This window comes from Epinephelus fuscoguttatus, linkage group LG7, assembly GCF_011397635.1.
Source record: "Epinephelus fuscoguttatus linkage group LG7, E.fuscoguttatus.final_Chr_v1".
In the NCBI taxonomy this organism is placed as follows: Eukaryota; Metazoa; Chordata; class Actinopteri; order Perciformes; family Serranidae; genus Epinephelus; species Epinephelus fuscoguttatus.
Genome location: NC_064758.1, coordinates 25011228 through 25029872, shown reverse-complemented (window position 1 = coordinate 25029872; position 18645 = coordinate 25011228). Strand labels below are relative to the sequence as shown.

At 42.9% G+C, this 18645-nt stretch overlaps 1 long non-coding RNA gene across 2 annotated transcripts in view; it reads right to left on the bottom strand.

Annotated features, from left to right (window-relative positions):
• LOC125892418 (uncharacterized) overlaps positions 1–18645 on the bottom strand; it is a 56661-nt gene that overhangs the window by 35856 nt on the left and 2160 nt on the right. For both annotated transcript variants that reach the window (XR_007449739.1, XR_007449738.1), the window contains exon 2: positions 12585–12826. This is a non-coding gene — a long non-coding RNA (uncharacterized LOC125892418). The remainder of the gene's footprint in view (positions 1–12584; positions 12827–18645) is intronic.

Here is an 18645-nt window from a genome sequence, read left to right as displayed (position 1 = left end):
GGAAAGTGTCAGCCATCAGGGAGCGGAGCTTTGTTGCCAACGGGTTTTGGTTGAGAGGCTGTGGAAGCAGTACGAGGTAGAGCACCCTCATTAATATTCCTAGTACGATGAAATCTGCAACTCTGTTGGAAATTACTCATTCCCAGGTCTCTGTGAGCAGGTACCTCAAATTTAGAGTATTTTGGGTTTAACTAGACAAGCCGTGGTCAACTTCACCTTAGGCGCTCATTCCCAACTGATTTGGAAAATTATATATATGACTTTTAATTGTGTTTAATATAATGTTCTCAGTTCAACTGTGCTCAACAAGGCAGCACACACAACGTAACAGGCAACATGTTTTCTGCCCCTTTCACCAAAACCTATGCTAAGATAGCTCATTGCAAGATGGTTAGTAACGCCACTACCAGACCAGACAAAGGAGATCCTCCATTAACTTACAGGTCTGAAGATGGGAACCACTTTGGTTTCACTGTAAATTATGAGGACGATAGCTAAAGAGTGGTAGATAAAAAACAAGTGTGTCACATCTGCTACAGGACAATAGATTCATCAGTGGGAATACTCCAACATGTCAACTCATTTAGGCCAACATCACCCCAGTGTTGGCGTAGGTTGAACCAGATGAAAACAACGGGCAACACAAATGCTACATACTAATGTTATCCCTGAAGAATTTCGGCAGCCATTTCCAGCTAAGTCAGACAGAGCAAAAGAAATGAGACCAAACTCTGTAGTGGAAAATGCTGGCTTTACGAACATGCTTAATATGTTCTACACCCATTACACTGCTTCTCCACAGCTCATTTCAGCCAGACTGTAATCCCTCCTTTTGCTGTATCGCAAACATTCAAAAACGTTACACCACTGTGTCGTATCAATCCGAACTGTAAACTGAGAACCATTCGACCCCTATTAACATATTGTAATGTAGTTCACAATAGTTACGTTTGTACCTCCTCTCTACCCTTACAATTGTGTTGCTTCTTGTTAGATGTAGCCAAAGACGGTGGATAAACCAAGACGGTCCACTGCGAGTCAGTGTCCTGTATCAGTGTCACGTGGGGTTCGTGACCACCACACCCCCTTAGGAGACTAACAGCAGGTCCTGAGTCCATTGACTTCAGTGGGAGAATTGAACGTGATCACAGATTTTGGACGAAACTTTTGCCCGATAGTCACGGAAGCAAATATTGGATCTATTTATCACAAGGCACATATCTTCAGAACATTCCGACACCAAAATGGCAAATTTCAGACGGACAAATCAGGAGAAAATTTACTTTGTTCAAGACCTGTCTCTGTCTCAACAACACACTCTCGCGAGATATGGCAACAGATATCTCCTCTCTGGTGCTGAAATCAGTGCAGTTTCACCAAAGATACTGGATTAAAAAATATTTTCTCCAGCGGATATCTTAGTTACAACATGACTGAGCTAGTAAAGCAGTTTTGTGTTGCTATGTGTGGTATTTATTCAGTTTTGGGAAATCACGATGTCTAGAAAGCATCAGTGGCTGCAGCTGACAGGGACAGCTAACAGCAGCAGCAAAGCTAACATCAGGATGTCATCTGTTAAAAGCCTCCCGTTGTCAGATACGACATGAAACTACTCCAGTTAGCTCAATCATGTTGTAACTAAGACATCCGCTGGAATTTTTTTTTTTTTTTTCACGGACCGTTTATTTATTTAGCTTACGGCCAGTAAGGGTACACACATGTTGACAGAAGTGAGGTTGGGGATACTCGTCTTTGATTGGTGGTTCTCCATCGTCTTTGATTGGGGTACGGGGGACAATGCCTACTTAGGAGACCGGAAATCTATAACATTTCATACAATGGGAGTATATTGTAGGTGGGCCATCTTGTAGTAATCGAGTATCTTTGATGTAGTGTGTTGATTGGTTAGTTGATGTGACAAGATTGCGATGAAGACAACAACTTTTCAAAGGAGTAGGTTAGTAAAAGGTTGAACAGTGCTTGTGGCTCATTGCACGGACAACACTAGCTTGCTGTTCTGTGCCCGAAGAGTCCACAACCCAGCATAGCTGCTTCCACTGATGTAAATGGCTGTATGTGAAGTACTCACCTGCCGAAGTAACATAAAGTGCAGAAATAGAAGGTCATGCGAAGTGTTTTCCACCTATGTTATTGTTTTTTAGCAAGCATGCTCGCCCTGCTAGAATACAAACCTGCAATGTAATTCATACTGACTGACAACCCAAAAAAAAAAAAAAATATGATGGCTCAGCTCTTAAGAACCTCAAATCGACTCAGGGGTCACTGACAGATGAGCCCTAAATAACGTATTAAATCACATTCCTTCTGGAAATGCTATTTTGTCTAATACACACATGCTCTTAAATGTGTGTAAATAATATTCTCACAAAGTGAAAGTGAAAGCCAACCCTAGATTCACTCCACTTGACATTTAACCTCACTATATTTGCTTTTTTTTTTGACACAATGTCGGCAAATCTCTTAGCTTCCTCTTGTATGTGTGCTGTTTATGGTCTGGCACCTGATCTCTACCTTCACCTTCCTGCCAGCCAGTAAATACAAGAGACGAATTTAATAGTTAGGTTGTAGTGTAGTAAATAAAGGTACATTCTAGGTTTAAGTCTGTCCATGAATAAACACTGCAGCTGAGTCAAGAACTGAGTACACTTTAATATCTGTTTATCACAAGCAATATTGTTATCACGATATTTAACATTATTGCATATTTTCCTCATACTGTGCAGCCCTTGTAGAAGGTGCAGATTTATTAGAGGGCTCAGACTAATATTTATGTGACCTGCCAGGACCCCAGGGGTGTAGAGACTGAGAGGGAGAGAAAGTCTGAGTATGAAATGCAGTGTCTGCATTGAAGGAAAAAAGGGGATTACGACACAAAACAGTTATCTCCTGAGACTTACAGCGAAAACTGTCCACCCCTCACTACCCCCAACCCCTCACCCTTCACTAACTGCCCCCTTTGCTCTGTCACTTCCAATAATGGTTCACAGCAACTCATTTTGATAGCCATCACCTCTATAATATCACAGCATCAACTGCAGTTCTCCTTTCCAAGTAACTTAAAATATTGGTCCAACAGGCAGCTGTTGGCAAATCAATTCTTTGATTCAGCTGAGTGAGAGAATAAAACAGGAATTTTCCTAACGATTTCCATTTATTGATGGAGGAGTATTTCAGCACTCACTCACCGTTGCATGTAAAACATTTCCGGTGCTTCTATAATTGCTCCAAGTACTGACACATACAACCACATGCAGGTTGACCTCAATGAATTTTCCGTGAGTAGAAAGCCTGTGTGACCTGACACAGCACCAATTTGTCATACCTAATTTATCCGTGATATAACTCACTGACTGCTCGGCCAGAAGTCAAGCTTTGCGTTAGAGTGCAGAATATTCCCGCAGGTTTGGCTCACAGACGCGTGGGTTAAAGGACAAAGAGTGCCGGTGCTGAGCCCGGGATGGACATCTGAAACAGTTAGTCGTGGTAAATTCTTCACCGTACAAGGTGTGGGCTGCAATGTGACGAGGTTTGTATATACGTGTGACAGTGTGAGTGTGTTTATCTCCCTCCCTGTGTGGGAATTTACAGACACACCTCGCAAGGCACAAACAACAGTGACCTGGAAAAATAGTCGAAATTCCACCAACATACCAGGGAATCTGGGGGTTTGGGCTGACAATACACACTGACACACACACACACACACACACACACACACACACACACACACACACACAGACAACGAGAGACAGAGGTGTGGGAAACAGGAGAGATACAGGGTCAGGGTCAAATTGTGTAGGCCTCACAGACATAGATACCAGTGAGTGATACCAGCTGACACACACTGATGCTGACACTAACAGTGATACCATGGCTACCTGAGTGACATTGATAGATAGCGCTGAGCCATCCCAGCATGCACACACAATCAAACCAAAACTCATCTCTGTGACTTTTACTCAGCATATGCTGTGCCAAAGGGTTGTACAATCTGTCTTCTCAAACCTCTGCGGCGGGGAAGAAAGGTCCAAACACTCGGTATTTTTTCCTTTCTTTTAGTGTAAAGAAGTACATTCTGAAAACGTTCATCCATTTACCAAACAGATGATGAACAGCCTGGGCCATTTAGAATAAATCTGCAATGTCAGCAATGTTTCAGTTTTTCCACATTCAGTCGGTCTACTTCTCGCTGCCACTACATGTGCAGTTTTTCTATAAATTTCCACTCCTGTGTAGCAATGCTGGCATCACCACACCAAACTGAAGTGGAAGCTATTAAGTAAGTAAGTTAAGTTATCCCCTGCTTTACAAACCAAAGTTTTGGCAGTGCCTTAGCAATAGTATTCCTTGTGTATTCAGAGGACGGGATTCTGGTACTCTGAAGCAGCATTTTATATGACGTCTAAGGGGCCCCCTCCCCCACTTGGTCAAAAACTACGTTTTTTTGTTTGTTTGTTTGTTTTTACAATTACATAGGAGCACATTGTGATCCTTTTGTCTGTGTGTCCAGAGTTAGCTGCGGGGGGTGGGGGGGTCACATGTTTCTTTTACGGCACTGATCATATGGGTTATTAAAAATAAGTAAATAAATCACCAACAAATAAGATTCAACTGCAAACTGCTGCTGAAAGTGGTGGTTCTCACTGTCAGATTTAAACTTGTTTGCTGTTGCCATGTCTGCGACTTAGTGGGAAATTTTTGCGGTTAGGCAATTGCTTTATTTGTTTGTTTACCACCTGTTCATGAAAACACATAGGTTCCGCCTGCATAATTCCTACTTGGTGTGTGATACTATTGCCATTGTGAGGCATACAGAAAACATATAAAGTGATTTTGAATGATTAACCTATATTGTGTGGTTGGTCACTATTTTGAAAGACAAGCAGCCGGCCACTTAAAATTGGTCCATGTGCCATGACTGGCCCCCAGGCTGGACTTTGGACATGTCTGTCCTAAGGCTGTTGCATACCAAGTGCAATCTGTCATCGAATAAAAATCGTACGCACAAAACCTTGCATAGTGAGTTCAATGCATTTTATTGTTTAATCTGTTGCACAAATTCGCAAATAAGGGAAAATGTAAATCCAAATCTGCTCCCTTGCCTCTCTCCACTGCAGCTACCTCCCTAGGCTGTCATCATTCGCTGTCACCATCTTGCATTTGGCACAGAGGCTACCTGAGTTATGACATGATAGACCTTCAGTGCAGCTATTATGTAAATTGCAATCTGCTGCAAGCATCATCATTGCAATCACTCATTTCTAGATAGGCTAACATTACCTTCTCTTTGTCATGGAAGATTCCATAAGGGACATTGCATCCATATATTTCCACTTCTTTTTCTTGCTGGCCCACTGCCCGCTTCTAACCTGTTTCTCTCTTGTTGCAGATGTATATGATCAGCAGGTACGCCATGTTTTCATCACTGCTTCTTGATCAAACTGATGCTAATAAAGCAGAAAATCGAACCAGTTCCAACAACTTCAATGATGGATAAAAGTTTTGGAGTCTGCGTGTACACGATTGACCAGTCCAGTAAGGCAGACTCGGGTGGTGAATGGGTCACAGAACACAGGACTTCCCCCCGGAGATAGGTGTTAGGAAACATGTGAACTTTGAGTCATTTAAGGAACACTGACATCATGTTTCCTTTCCTAACCTTCACCTTTGTAGCTTTATGTTAAGTATGTAAGTCATTTGTGGGGCAGTAATTCATAGGCTATCATATGAACATTGTAGGAAGAAATGTTGGTCAATATTAGATGTGCAAAGTCATCCAGTGGGCCAGGTCAGACCCTTTGGTGGGCCTGTTCCATCCTGCGGGCTGTATGTTTGACACCTCAGTTTAAACACTGAACAAAAGTAACATAAGGCTGGAGCTTCTGAAGTGGAAAATAGGAGAAAGGTGAAAGCATCTCCTGGAGCGCCTACCTGTACTCAAATGTTCACAACTGTGTGTTTATTGATGCTTAGAGTGGAGAAGAAGTGTTTACCACATCACTGGAGCCAGCGTCCCACTCCCAGTCTCCGAGACTCCTCACCTTTAGAAACACAAACCACTAAAGATGCACACAAATTCACTCGTTTGACGAATCCCAAACTCACACCACACAAACAAACACTGTCCATGTGGAATGTGGGAGACTGTCTTGTTTGTGTTTTGAGGTTCAGCTCTCTCCAATGTTCATTTTCCTGCTCATCTTCCCATATACTGTATATTCTCGCTGGCACTTAAATTGGCCCAGACATAGAATTACAGAAATTATAGAAATTTCGGGATTATCTTTAATTTCATATGAGTCTTTTGCACAATCAGTCTGTTGATGCCTGCAGCCCAGAGCAGCAGTAGCAAGCCTCCACTGACTATCCCTGACTGGGCTTCACCTTCTACCAGCACAGAGACAGCTGATCGAGAGCAAGAACACAGTACAGTAGCCTCAGTCGCTCAGTAAACAGTGGTAAACAGAGCAAGCGCTCGGCACGAAATGGAGGAATACTGCACACAAAACATTTACACAGAGCTGCCACGGGAACAATATCATTTCAGTTTTACAATAAAGTGCGGGTGTAACAAAAACAACCGAAGGAAACTCATCCGTCCCTCTCTCCACTCAGAGTGACTTGTTTATGCCTCAGCCTCCCACTTTCTGTAAGGAGATAATTCAATCAAGTATAATAGAGCTTTCACACGGGCTTAACCCTGCTTTGATAATAATGCTAAATCTGGAGCCTGATCTCATATATCTAGAATTTCATTCTATTACATGTCAATAGAGGAGATGTTTTACTGTAACTGTTAATATCTGGACTTGAAATCCAAGGTCAATTTTAACTAGCTACTTCAAAAAAGAGAAATGAAATCTATAAATTATGTAAGCATGTAAAACAAATTTGAGTTTTTCTAAATTTAAAGGAAATACTCCCCAAACGACCATTTGTGTATCAATTACTCATCCAATGTTACACGGAATCTGTGAAGAAAAGTTTGTTTTTCTTGCAGGCCTCTACTAAAGTATTCAAGGGAAGAGAAAATGTTTGATGAATTGAAGTCATTGGGGTCCACATATTAGAACAGCAAAATTATATAAAGACAACAGTTCACAAACTTTAACACAACTTTTGTCGTATAATCCACATCTCATTTATCCAGTTGTTTGCTCATTTCTTCCCAAACACATGCATGTTTACTAAACTTTACTATAACTTGTCTATGGTTTCTTCATGCCAGACCCCATTCACACTAATGGTAATTCTGCCTTAATGAAAACGGCTGTCGCTGTCTCAATTGGTAGTTTGTTTTTGTTACTGTGTGACTTTGGTGAATGTAAACAACAAACAACAAAACACCAAAGGCACACAATACCACAAATACACTAACTGATCAAGGCAGTGGTAGATCAGCAGCTCCTGTGTTCAGCAAGGTAAAAATGACTGTTTTTGTCAATGAAGTCTGGCCTTAAAGATCGCATAGATTTAATTCACTTTTAGTTCAGTTCCACGTCAAAAAGAGCTGTCTGTTTGACGGAAATGCTGTTAAAATTGCTCAGTTGAAGTCCTAAGCATATGACTGTATAAATGAGACTTGGATTATACTGCACGAGTTGTGTAAGAGTGTTTAAACGGATGTTTTGATATAGTTTTGCTGCTGTTAATGCAGTCACCTATGACTTCAATTCATCAATAATTCTGTCAGGATTTGGATTCTTCATTCACTGTGGAGGCATGTGAGAAAAACAACGTTCTTTTGGGGAATTCAACGTAACGGGGTGGGTCATTTGGGGAATTAGTTATTCCTTTTAGTGCATTTTTATAGATAATTCTACTGACTGTGGTGTAACAGCAAAAACAAACCTCTGTAACGTATGCAGGAGATAACACAGTACCAACCATCTGCCTATTTACAGACAAAAGCTCAGGAGAAAAGAGAAGCAGTCACAACACATTTGTGTCCCAATCCCTAAAATAATTGTGGTATTTTAATTATACCCACTGTCAGCCAGAGAAGCTGCAACACACCACACCTTGTTTTGGCAATACCATGCTGTGTCCACATCCTCCTTCAGTAACTAAAGCCAACTACTGACAATGTTTTGATTCACCTCAGACTGGAAAACTGCTCCTCTCGTGCAGAGACTGTGGGGGCAGGCAGCAGCACCAACATACTGTATAAGGTGTACATTATAGATCATACATCCAAAACAAAAACATATGTGATAGGATACATGCATGTACACTATACATGCACCCATTTACACCCGGTACACATACACACACACACACACACACACACACACACGCCAAAGCATAAATCACTCTTTTGTGTTGCATGGTCTCATGAAACCCCTCATGCAGGGAAAAGCTATGCCACTCTGCACACACGTACTGTATACAAACACTAAAACTTTCTCATCAAATGTGTGTGCGTGTGTTAAGTACACTCGGGCAGCATGATTTTGTTCTCACTCGTCACAGTGCGATGCTCGCATCTTCATTATTGGCTTGGAGCTCCGTCTCTGTCAAGTGTTTGAACCGGGATAGTTTAGTTGAGAGTAAACAACAGTCTAATTTGTTTATCAGACACTACAGCGCACACCAACAGCTGTTTACCACACAGAGAGCCAAGCCACATACAACAACAACAGCATGAGGAACATGCGATCCGATGGGGTTATGCGCTGTAAGGGGAGGTGATGTTGAAGGGGATTCGTGTCTCGGATCAGTCGGGGGAATTTGACAATGTGGCCACCCTGCACGTCAACATCCACCTGCTGCAATGCACTCTCTCATCCCATAGTTTAGAGTCAAAGATGAAGAGTGAGGGAGTGAGAACAAAAGCTTGAACAGCCTCCTACTACTGGTAAACAAATCAATAAACATGATTCCACTTCAGAAAAATACATCACGCCAGACTAAACTACATGTAGATATGCATGCTGAGAAACCTATAGAAGCAATTAATCAGGAGTATACATGCAGGGATACACAATAAAAACACACTACCCATCACAGTCACAGCCTCCACCCCTGAGATTCAACCAGTTATCTCATTATCAGTTCATTAGGTATGAGAAACCAGTCATTTGTACAAATGACAGATACTGGTATTCCACAAAAAAGGTCAAATACCAATGAGGGATCAATTACAGGGACTATACTTTACATGAGGATAAAAATAACATAACAAATATAACAGCAGGCAGCTACGCGTGAGGTCCTCACTGCCCATGGGACAAACACAAGTAGATGAAATACTGCAACTTGCCTATTTGTCCTCACAGAGAAACAGCAAGGAGCATCAGAGAATGTGGTCTGACGCACTTTGCATGCTACACTGAATGGCTCTACCGTTTACTATTTAGGTTTGCACATCTTCAGCGTCAACATTGTTTGTGTGTCTTGGCCAAATGTATATGTGTATCAAAATTCTCTGGAATAGAGACATGATCCTCACTTCACTTCATCCTGATGGCCACGTTCCTTATGTTTTACAAGGCATGCTACTGCTAGCAGCCTGTTAGCTTAGCAAAGACTGGGCACAAAAGTTAAATAGCTAGCCTGGCTCTGTCCAAATATTATAAAATCCACCTGCCAGCACACCTCCAAAGCTCAGTAATTATATCTTGTTTCATTACACTGAACAAAAACTGAAGTGTGAGATGAAAGGTTGTGGTTTTAAGTGGGTGTGCTGTATGTACTGGACCATATTTTAGGCAGCGCAGTAGTGGCATTTTTCCATACACATGCACTGGCTTGGCTTGACTTGATTTGACTTGGCATGTCAGCCCAACACTGCAGGGATTTGCTTCTCCATTACAACAGGGCTACCCACTTAAAGGTGTGTGTTTAACTGATTGTGTTTAACTGATTAAAAGTAGCGGGCTGATCCACAGCTAAAGGTCCCCCGTTATTTTGCTGCAAGTGTTTTTCCATCACACAGCACGGCAGGTAGAAGAAGTTTACCTGTTGGAGGTGGGCTGTTTGCAGAGGTGCAGTAAGAGCCTGTTGTCTGCAGCTCTTCATCTAACATCTCACTGTGGCTGTTCCTGCTTTTACTCTTCCTCCTTGTGGTATCAGGAGACTTGTTTTTAGCCACGAACAAAGTTCTGCTAATTTGATGCTAAATACATTTAATTTCCAATAAATTCTTCACGATTAAACTCCCCTTCTCTTTTGATATGTAAAAGCTTTTCACTGTGAAGCAGCAAAATAAGGTAATGTTGAGTTTTCATATCAGTAACTTAACATGACTCCTCTACAGCTGAGGAAAGGAGAAGAGCGTCATCAGGGGATGGCTGCTGTCAGCAAGACGTCACCACTACACGTTTGGAGGCAGTCAGGAGCACTTGCGGCCCAACTCCAGAGTTGGCCCATTTCGGATATGGCTCGGCATGTTTAAACTAGCAACGGAAACGCAAATTGACGTGCCATAGTTTGACTTGGTGCGGCAAAAAGTGCCAGTGGAAGAGCCCTAGTCTCTGCTGGTTGCCTCACGATAACCTGATGTAATACCATGTAACATTTGTGTTCTGTGCAGGTTTAACGAACAAGATTATCATAGTAGAGCAATTCATGAGCTATTTAACCTCTTGTTTAATCTGAAGTGCTACTTTTGATGTTTGTATATATTGTGTGTGTCTCCATAGTGGACCTGGACAGTTTCAAACACCTATTTCTGCTGTCCCATGAGTAGACCTCACACACTGCAGCTTGCAAATATACATGTTTTTCAATGTTGTTTTAATCTTCATGGAAAATTTAAAGTATACAATTCCTTCAACTGGACAGGAGGGTGTGAAAAGTTGTAATCTGAATAGTAACGAAAGCTCTAAGAGAAGTGTAGTGGAGTAAAAAGTAACATGTACCTCTGAGATGTAGAAGCCACACTAAGGACAGTACTTGAGTATAGTACTCAGTTACATACCACCACTGCACAAGTCTAGTGGAAGATGATACATCTTTCCAGCACATCATAAATAATTGACTCCAAGTGACAACTGGCCTGAGCAATATGTACCCCATTTGATAAATAGGTGTTGTGTGGATTCCTTTCATTCATCCTTACGTCTATTCTTTTGTGTCCTACGTGCGAGTGTCCAAGGAGCGAGGCACAAATGCTGAGTGAGGGAAAAGATGATGTATCAAATGAAAAGAAAGGACAGCTTATAACGTGTGATGTGGTATGCTGCACTTGTGACCACTACATTAAAGGTGCGGACACACCAAACCAACATCATAGAACTAGCGGTGATGAAAGCCAACCGTTGCGTCGTCCTCGTGCCTCACGTCGCCCCGTGTCAGTTGCATTTGAACACACTACACGCACTACATCTGACGGCCAAGTAGCATGTACGTTCTGCACCTGCGTGAGAGAAAGCGGAGTGAGAGAGTGGTACATCCTGTCAGCCGAGGGGTTTCCGATCTGTGCAGCCGAGCACCGCAGCACCTCCACGGACTATTACATCCAGACGGTCCCGGTGTTTCCTCCGCAGGCTCCACTTCACTCAGCTGCCCGATAAACCCGCTGCTTCTTCCCACGTTAACCTGAATAACAAACCAGGGTTCAGTGCTCCGGTTGGATCCAAACGGAGAGCCGGGGCTAGCTGGGAAGCTAGCAGAGGCTAACTGGCTGTGCTTCGCTCCGGTCATGCTGCAGCTAACACTCTGCTAGCCGCTCCCAGCTAGCTCCGGTTTGTTATTCAGCCTGAATAACCTGAATAACAAACCAGGGTTCAGTGCTCCGGTTGGATCCAAATGGAGAGCCGGGGCTAGCTGGGAAGCTAGCAGAGGCTAACTGGCTGTGCTTCGCTCCGGTCATGCTGCAGCTAACACTCTGCTAGCCGCTCCCAGCTAGCTCCGGTTTGTTATTCAGGTTAAAGTGGGAAGAAGCAGTGGATCTGGCGGGCAGCTGAGTGAAGTGGAGCCTGAGGAGGAAGCACCGGTTAGCCCCGGTTTCACTACAGGCAGATTCACTCGCTACAGGGGCAAGGAAATAAAACCTGAACAGCCAATCAGAGTGATCTCTCTAACTGACAAGCTCCGCCGCCGATTCAATATGCTATATCGGCCGAAAAAGCCGCCAACGCCGACGCTGGGACACACCACAAAAACTAGGCCGACAGACGCTCACCGACGGCCCGACTTTGGTCGACGGCTGACCGTTGGCTTGGTGTGTCAGGGCCTTCAGGGGCCGAGACAAGACCTGCAGCAAGGTGAAACTTTTTAACAGCCAAATGGCAGAAAAAGTAGATTTACAGGTCTGTGTATAGTTACTCGACACTATGATCACATCTACCTGATAGTGGTACTATGCAGCATGTGTGGATGGTCTGATACACCCCGCTGTGTTTGTCAAAGTCAACAGTCTGAATCAAACATGTGGTTTGAATCCAGCTGGGGACCTTTGTGTCATCTCTTTCTCTCTATAGCTATCTAAAACAGGAATAAAATGCTTTACTTTACTGTCAACTCAGAATTGGCGGTATCTCTGGCATTGGCATCAATATTTCTGTCAACATCACCACCATTGCCATCAAATGTCTTGTCCTTACATACAAGATCATTACCTTGAGTATCACGCAGCACTCTGCCAACTGTAAGGAGGATGTGTGGCTGAGGGGGTCTGAGTGTGGGACTGAGCCCAGAAGAGAGAGGCCTCTGTGGTGTGAGGAGTGTGGCGCTCAGCCCTGTCTGGATCCAGGAGAAAGTGAGATGCGAGGAGGGATGGTCGGAGATAAGTCCACTTCAGCGAACTCAATGGGACACTTCAGCACAGGCACAGCTCTCACTCTGAAGACTGTCTGCCTGCCTGTCATGACAGAGAGAAGGAGACTTTGATTAATAGATTGAGATCCTTAATTTGATCACAGCTAAGTACAGCAGGAAAACAACTCACTTTAGTCAGTCACTATTAAAGTGAGTTATTTTTTGGTCTGGCTAGTACCAAATACACAATAACGTGGCACTGATGCGATATCAGCATCTACCAAAGGTAACGTCACTGAGGCCAGTTCATTAATGTGTGTGTGTGTGTGTGTGTGTGTGCAGGCTGCAGGCACAGTGACAGAGACAGATTGGGTGTCTGAGAGGGACAGATAGCCTTACAGCCAACCTCCACTCACTCATTGAGTGAGATAAAGAGGAACACACACACACACACACACACACACACACACACACACACACACGCACACACACTCCTCCACTGGCATCCAACCAATCGTGTTGAGAAATAACTCAACCCTTAACGTGGACAAATAGGTGCGGATAAGGCCCTGCGTTGGGTCTGCTGAAAATTGCCGATTCATCACAAATTTCAAACAAACAGATTAGAGGAAGACTGTTGTGGTATTCAAATGGACTTATAGGATTTGCCCGTGTATACACTCCGCCGTGCTGTGTGAGATTCGCAAGGGTGTGCGAGTGCTAGAGTGTGCGAGGGTGCCAAAAACAGTGACAGGCCATTCTTCTGCACGCAGGTTTTCAACAATCTCTTATCTTTCTCATGCTCTCTCCTCATCTATTCCCTTGTTTCTTCCTCTCCGGGAAGAAACGCCCTTTGATTACATTTCAATCACAAATATACAGGCAGTGTTATATTAGGACTCTTTAACCAGCTATTACAGTGCATGACCAGAACACTGGACGCAGTTGTGTGCTTCTGTAGAAAAGCCGCGTTATGGCTTTGTGTGTGTGTGTGTGTGTGTGTGTGTGTGGGAGGGGTGGTTCTGTGTTTCCGAGTGACCTCAGCGGCCCAGGCTGCCTGTCTATTAGAGCAGGGGCTATTAGACCATCAGAAAGTGGGAGCATCCCCTCTCGCCATGGTGATAAGATCAAGGCATTCCGACGGCCAGAGCGGTCATTACCCTGCTCTCTAGCCCATAATGTCCCTCCATTAAAACACCCTGTTGCCATGGAAATGCAGCTGCGGCCGTTTAAGTCATTTCTTGGCTCTGCTGTCTCTGTGGGTCACTGACACACAAACACACAATGCATCGACATGTCCTTGGATAAACAGTTGCACATGCACGCTGCTATCAGGGGGACACCGTGTCTCTCTCACACTCTCACGCAGAAACACACAAGCTCTGCTGTCTGGGTGCGATTCTGGCTCATGTGGGGTCGTAGCCGCCGGGGCAAACGAGACAATCACTGAGTCACCGTCGCCGCAGCAGGGCTGGAGAGAGAGATGATCGTACAGTAAGGCAATCTGGACGGCTGAGTCATTGCCGTGCGGTCTGACAGCGTTCCGCTTCAAACACAAACATGGGTAGGCTGACAGATAGGAGGCTGACAGAAACACACACACAAACAGACACACGCACAGCACTAACACTGATCAGGATAAACAAACACCCCTGGTTGTTCTGAAGATTTTGTGTCAAACAAACCCGACCTCCTGTTCCTCTAATCCTCATTTGGCCACTTCCAAACTTTCTTCAGAGTCATCAGTGGACACCTCCTACGCTCAGATACACACACACAAACTAACCCCTCTTAACTTTCCAAAAACTCACATCCACCATAAAGATTTACCAAAACATCTAATGCTGCATACTGTACAATGTAACTTTACCTTACATAGTCCCTTTCCATTGCTCTTTTATTTATTTATTTATTTATGTATGATAATTTCATTTTTATGTGTATGCACCTACTTACAGATTTCTGCACACTTAGTTTGGTTCTTAAATTCTGAGCTTAACATATATAAAGTGATAATATGATAATAATTATCATGGTAACCTCACTAGATCCCCCCTGTGCTTACTGTTTAGTGTCCCAACATTAAATACATGTAACCTGATTTGACAGTTTACATATCCTCTGATTTTTTTCAGGTATTCTAATGATGACGCTCGCTGTTTGGCATGACTGATTTTTCTACTAACAGTACAAATATTAAACCAGCACTAGGACTGCACAATTAATGTTAATGTTATCAAAATCACAATAAGGCCAAATGCAATATCCAAATCACAGGAGCTGCAATTTTCTAATAAGGGTAAAATGTGTCACAAGATACCATTATAAATGAAGCATTGCGGTGCTACAGAGAGGCCCCAGCTTACAAATCATATTCAACACGTAAGGAAACATGCTCTGTTTCATACATAATTTTTAAGTGAAAATGAAATGCAAAAATGAACACTCTCACTAAAATCGCTACTCATACTGCAATTGTAGTATCTGTCAAAAACAACTGCAACATGAGTTTTTTGTTTGCATATCATTCAGCCCTAATCAGCACCCCATTATCTCTTTATAAAAAGGGCAAAACATGATTAATATAATAAGTATGACACCAAAACAAATTTCAGTACTAACAGTAATAGTGTGATGCTACCATAAATATTGTGATACAGTCACTCTAAACTCACTGCACCCTAAATCCTTACAAATAAGTTCCTGTCTGAGGTGTTGAGATACCAAATTTAATTAAATCAATCTTAATTCATATATAGTAGCATTTTTTAAGACTCCAAACTACCTCACACATAAATAACAAAATGAACAGTGCAGGCTACTTTAATGTAGTGCTTGCTGAAATTGTAGACCTACTTGCATTTTAGAAATACAGCTCATAGTGTCTGCTTTAGCACACTGAGCAAAAAAGAGCCTGCACTGCCCCCAAGTGGCCACAGATCAAATGTAACAATCTGAAACCGGAGTCAAAAACATCAACCCGTTGTTTCAGAGCCATTCACCGTCACAGTTTGTCTGTTCAGGACCATCAGGATATGAATTGAAACTTGCTTTCTTGTGCTTTCACACCCTCTCTCAGGGGGAGACACAATCAAGTGTTTCTTCTGTGCCTGAGCCTCTCCCATGGGTGTCATTTACACTGGGGATGCTTAGTACATGTCCCCACTACCAGGGGCAGACTGGCCATCTGGAGGTTCTGGAGAATCACTGAACGGTCGGTACTCCAGGACGGCCGCCGGCCGCCACGCAGTCATCACCGTCCCCCCCAACCCCCCTTTTTCTCCCTGATAATCTACTGTTCGACGTTGAGTCCGCTAGGTGGCAGCCTTTAAATTGGATGTCAGCCGACCCATAGATATCTATGAGCCGGCCGGCCACCAAATCAAATTGAAGAAGGAAGCGCATATCGTATGCGCACTGGTTGTTGTGGGCTGGGCCGAGTCAAAGTCCAGGGCTGTTTTTTAGTCCCAGTCCGCCCCTGCCCACTACTACTACTTTAAATGGCTGATTTGTCCCCATTGCTTTTTAAAAACATAATTTGTTAAAAAAAAAAAGTTTTGGAAAATAATTTGCACCAAGAAATGTTAATTAACAAATGAGAAGTAAATGGCTTAGGCCTTAGGCCAGCCAACAACCCAAAAAAAAAGGAATCCCCCCCGCCTACTGATTCTAAAATAACACAATAATTTGCATGTGGGATCTTTCTGAGTGGAGCACAACTCAAATGAGCTTTTTTGTGGTTTCCCCTCTCTCAAGGGAAACACAATCAAGTGTGTCTTTGGCCAAAATTCGGCCAAATCTTTCCACGCTTTCAAGAAGCAGGGGGGCAAAGACATCTTGTTAATATCTCAAAGACATTAACAAACATAACATAAAACACTTCTTGCATTGTTGTAATGAACAGGCTGGTTTATGCAAGAAATACAACAGAACAAAAATACTAACATACTGTACATGGTTGATTTTCTTTGTTAAAGTTTATCGATTATTTTTAGTTTCTATAAAGTGATAAGTTATATATGCACATTCAAAAACACTCATGCTCAAACTAAAAAAACTTTAACACATCATTATAGGATTTAGGTTTGTGAAGTTTTGTATTGCCAACTCTTTGGCACTTAAAGATGTGTCGCTCATTTGCAGATATAAACTCATGAATCACTAACAATAATAATAATAATAACCCTAAACAGTCGTCTTTGCGCCCTAACCATAAATTCACTTGAAGGAATGGTGTTAATAGTTTAGGAGGATTTAGTGGCGTCTAGGGGTGAGGACTGCAGATTGCACCATGCTGAAATTTTTCCTGGTGAGAATTCCTTCAGTGTTTATTGTTCAGGAGGTTGTTACCAGGAGCCGAACTATCCACAGAGGTCTCCTCCTCTCCAGAACAAACAGACCCAGTGCACTGGGTGCAGTAACACTGAATTAAGCTGTTCCACTTTACAATTCAGTGTTTCTTTTACACTGTTTAGCACATTGTACAATTGTGCTCACCTATTTTCTCTGATAACCTTTTTTTTAGGTGGGCTTTTTTTTTTGGCATTTTTGCCTTTATTAACAGAACAGCAAGAAAGACAGGAAAGGTTTGAGAAAGAGTGGGGGTGATGTGCAGCAAAGGACCTCAGAATTGTACCCAGGCTGCTGCAGAGGATTCGGCCTATGTGGGGAGCACAAGCTACCATGTGAGCTAGAGGTTGCCCCTTCTGCTGATATAGACATTCAGTGGTTTTTACTGTGAGCTGAATTGCCGAATCATCCGCAGAGATCTCCTCCTCTCTAAAACAAATGGACCCAGGGATTTACACCAACAGACACTAAATAAAGCACTTTCACATAACAAATCAGGGTTTCTCCGACAATGTTGTTATGTTGAAGTCGGGCCAATAGCCCAGCACCTGTGTGTGTGCACCTTTTTTCTTTAAAGCCCAGTTCAGACCAAAGATTCGCAACAGGACGTAACCATTTTAGAACACTGTAGAGAAAAGTTGCAGCAGTATGAACTGACCGGTCTGAGCTCAACTCAAGCTGGCAGCTGGTTTAAGAACATGAGGTACATCACCTGTTTCAACAGCCAATCGCTTGTAGTGAAGTCCGCTGGTCAAGTCAACATGACCACAGATGACATGTTTGCTTGCTGCAGCAGGTGCTCCGTTCCCGCTGAGCCCTGTTTCCGTTCTCACTGTGCTTATGCTCCTTCACACACACACACACACACACACACACACACACACACACATTGATGGCCATGACTGATTAATTGGTGCTGATTATTTATACCAATGTAGCATATTTATTATGAACACAGTCATCTGATGCTCATTTTGTTTGTTTTTCACCGTTTCATCACCACTACAAATACACCTGTAGCCAATATCTCACTATCACTATCCTCTTTATATTTCAGAAAGCTACAAAATATATTCAGCCACAACATAAGCCTGAAAAGCTGGAAATCAGAACAGAAGCACAGAGAGTTGTTGCATAGAGATGATACACCATCTCATCTAGCTACATTGGTGTAAACTGGCAGGTTTTTAGAACATTATAGAATGGCACGTTGCAAGTAGTTGCTTGTTTCAACCCATCTCATTGCAAATCTTTGGTCTCAACTGGGTTTTTCTCCTGCTGTCTGTGGAGAGACCTCACTGCGCTGGACCGGCAGGCGTCCCCATGCCAGACTGTGACTGAAGCCGGACCAGTGCCAAAGCTCAGACTGTCTCCACATACACTTCTCAAAAAATTAAGGGAACACTTAATGGTCACAGTATAACACAAAGTCAGTTAAACTCCAAGTCATATAAATCTGACCATTTAGGAAGCACAAGTGATTCTGAATCAGTTTCACCTGCTTTTGGTGACAATGAAGGTGACAACAGGTGCAATGGAGAGGCAAAAGGAAAACAATCCCCAAAAAAGAAA